Here is a 3,737-nt window from a genome sequence, read left to right on the forward strand (position 1 = left end):
GATACAGGCAGAGTAGCATCTGGGCCTTCAAAATAAAAGCATCAAGGGTGGAACAGTAGCAGGAGACTACTGTACACATCTCTGATCAAATGTTGGGATTTAACCTTTTATTTCTTCATTCATTCCCTCATATGCAGAACAAAATTTCCAGTTTCAAATAATCAGATCTCTGTATCATGTGAAGCAGCTTGTGATATCTGGTTTTACTGATATCTGCCCTTTGAAATGTGCCATACAAAGAAACATTTTTACTAATAATGAAGCTTTCAGTGAGCGGTACTAATGAACTAATCTTCAAATACAACCTGGAAATCATTCCTGGCCTTCTGCTGTTCACTGGAGCTTGTAGCATGATTGTAATACATAAAACATTTGGTCATTTTGTTAAGTAGATGTATAAGCAGTTCAAATAAACTCGGCCAGCTACTTTCAGACCCTGAACAACTTCAAATTATAGGAGAGCATGTGTTTCTTCCATTTGTAATTTTACAACAACAACAACAAAAAAAACATATGAAAATGGCACATAAAAGCACTGTTAGGTCTGAACACTTGGGATATTGTGGAGATTCAACTGACCTGGTCACCTATAAAAGCTGCTGGTGGTCATCCATTCAGTCTCTCCTTGCAGACTAATTTCCTCATAAGTTCCGTAATGCAAACATGTGTCTTTAGTTATAACTCATGTGGTTTCACCTTCTTTGTCCAAGATAGAGCTCAGTTGTAACAATGACATCTTCAAGTAAGAGCTGAATATTTAACAGTTTTTAATTTTTTTATATCAGATTCACCATCCCAAAAAAAGCGTCTTTAAAGTAAAATATGTTGATGTATCGTTTTACTGCAAAAAAACAAGTTTGAAATCTTTGGTCTGCATGTTCAATTGCCAGAAAGAATTAACATCCAATTGTTTCTCAGGTTTGTGGTGGTTTTATGGATCTGAATGTGTGGCTTCTCTTCATCTTGTCTGCACAAGTAACGGTGAATTTGACGCCTTGCAGCCTCTGGCACGTTTGTTTGCTTCAGACCAATAAAATATTGAAAATAAATAACGCAAAAGTCACGTAAGTGAGTTCACACTTGTGTAAAACAGCAGCTGCTCGTTCACATTCTGCTCTCAGGTTCAGGATACTGACCGGTGCTCTTATTGTGAAGGCGGGATGGTTTCCGGGCAGAGTGTCGTTGGTTTGACGGATGTTCAGCTGCAGGTTCAACATCAATCGCAAACATCTTCATCGATACCGTGATCAATATTTACTAATAATCACGGTTCGTAAATTCTGCCTCGGTCACGTGACTCGCCGGTTCGTGGCTTCATAACGGAAGGCTCCGGTTTGGGTTGACGTCACCACGGTGTTGACACGAGGAGGCTGAGAGCATCATGGTAGTGATGATGTCATTCATATGACTGGATATGATTAAAAAAAATGTCAATACCATTATATTTATGTTTGAGAGGAGCTGCTTTCTAGCTGCAGCACAAACACAATGAGCAATAATGTTACACATAGTTTACTTCATTTATTTTCTAATATAGAAAAACGCAAATGTACCTCACTGTGTTAAATCTTAAGGTTAATATTATTTATAACACAAAACTGGTTATCAAATTTAAATATTTAGGTTATTAGCCTACCATATTATTAACTTTGCAAAATTATCTGACGAATTTAAATATTAAAGTCAGTTCAACAATATTATATAAATAAGAACAAAATAAATCCCAGTAATATTAATATAATGACAAACTTTCCAACAAAAATAAATACAAGGTTGCAATATTATTAATTATACAAAATTATCTGACTAATTGAACTCTTAAGATAAGACCCAACAATATTACGGATTTTTTTCTAACAGAATATTCAGGATAAAACACCATTACTGTGCAAAATTGCCTAACTAATTAAAATATTGAGATTAGGGATTAACATTATTGTTAATTATGTAAATTTATCAGACTAATTTAAATATTAAGATAAGACTCAACAATAATACATAGTATATTAATTTATCTGACTGATGCAAATATGAAAGTTAAAGCACTTTAATTGTCCTATTTATGCACATTTATCTGACTAATTTAACTTCTAATGTTAGAACATCACAATATTAGCTAGGACCCTGAAATATTAATGAAAATTGTGTACATTTATCTAATTATTTTTAACACGCTCCGTCAAATCATGCCACATCTGTGGCATTGTGCTGTGTGGTAAAACTGCACATTTCAGAGTGGCCTTTTTTGTGGGCAGTCTAAGGCACACCTGTGCACTAATCATGGTGTCTAATCAGCATCTTGATATGACACACCTGTGAGGTGGGATGGATTATCTCAGCAAAGGAGAAGTGCTCACTATCACAGATTCAGACAGATTTGTGAACAATATTTGAGAGAAATGGTGATGTTGTGTATGTGGAAAAAGTTTTAGATCTTTGAGTTCATCTCATAAAAAATGGGAGCAAAAACAAAAGTGTTGCGTTTATATTTTTGTTGAGTGTATAATACTACAGGTTTGCTCAACATTAACATTCGCTGTGGATTCACAGCAGGAGCATGTGGTAAGACATAAGATAGTACACGAATATTTAAATGTTCATAAAGTGTTTGGTGTAGCGCCAAAATAAAAATAATTATGAAATATTCTCACTGGAGGATTTGTCTGTTCATTTCTTACCACTGATGTTCCAGCTGTGTCCTGTGGGAGGCGCTACAGCTCTGTGCACCTCAGTGAAGAAGCTGCTGTTTAATCACATTAACTGATTACAGACAATTACACACAAGCACTCATTAGGACCGCTTATACACACACACATATGCTGCACTTGTATCTCTGTGAGGACCCTCAACTGACATGATGCCACCAAACCTGAAGCCTCCAGCAGCAGTTTAAAGGTTTGTCAGTCCAGACCAGAGTCCCTAATCAGAGCACACTTAGACAGTGCGTAGTTCTTAAGCAACTGTACATGTCCACAGTTGCTTTCTGATTTTTTTGGAATTCCATGGCAACATATCAATGATGTCATTTTAAAAAGGAGCAACTCTGATTAAACAAATATGCAGCTAGTGACAAGTGAAAATGTCCACATCTTAAATGTAACTAGAGCTGCTCAGCGTCTGCCATTGACTTTCATCCAGACTTATTAACAAATATTCAGTTTTGACATGTCATAATTCCAAGTAGAGACATCTATAATGTGTTTTGACTAGTTGCAGTTTTAATCAATTACAACTGAGTTTTCACAGGTCAGAATGTCAATTATTGCTGTCACCTACAAATTAATCTGACATCATAGATATCATTAGTGGAATTCTAAAGATCTAAACTTCAGTCCAAATTAAATTATTAACATGTGAAACAGCAACTAGTAAGAATGTAATCCCAGATATGACGTGCAACTGCAACGGTAGTAAAAAAGGTCATTGTGACAATTATATTTATGAGATCCACTTCATTTTACTGCTAGTCAGACATTAAATTTAGATATCAAATTTCCACTAGTTAAAATGTCCTTGCAGATATTTTAACTGGCACATATCCAGAATTAAAATACTAATTAGAGCGACCTGAAACACACAGAATGGTGTGTTGGACGAATCAGAAATGCAGTTGCTGATATCAAAAATGAGATGTTATATTTACAACAATCCTCTTTCAACATGTAAATATTAATTAATTGGTATAACTGGTATTTTTACAAGTGAAGAAAGGTCTTACTGATAATTATAATTAAAG

The sequence above is a fragment of the Acanthochromis polyacanthus genome, chromosome 16, assembly GCF_021347895.1.
Source record: "Acanthochromis polyacanthus isolate Apoly-LR-REF ecotype Palm Island chromosome 16, KAUST_Apoly_ChrSc, whole genome shotgun sequence".
NCBI classification, from domain to species: domain Eukaryota; kingdom Metazoa; phylum Chordata; class Actinopteri; family Pomacentridae; genus Acanthochromis; species Acanthochromis polyacanthus.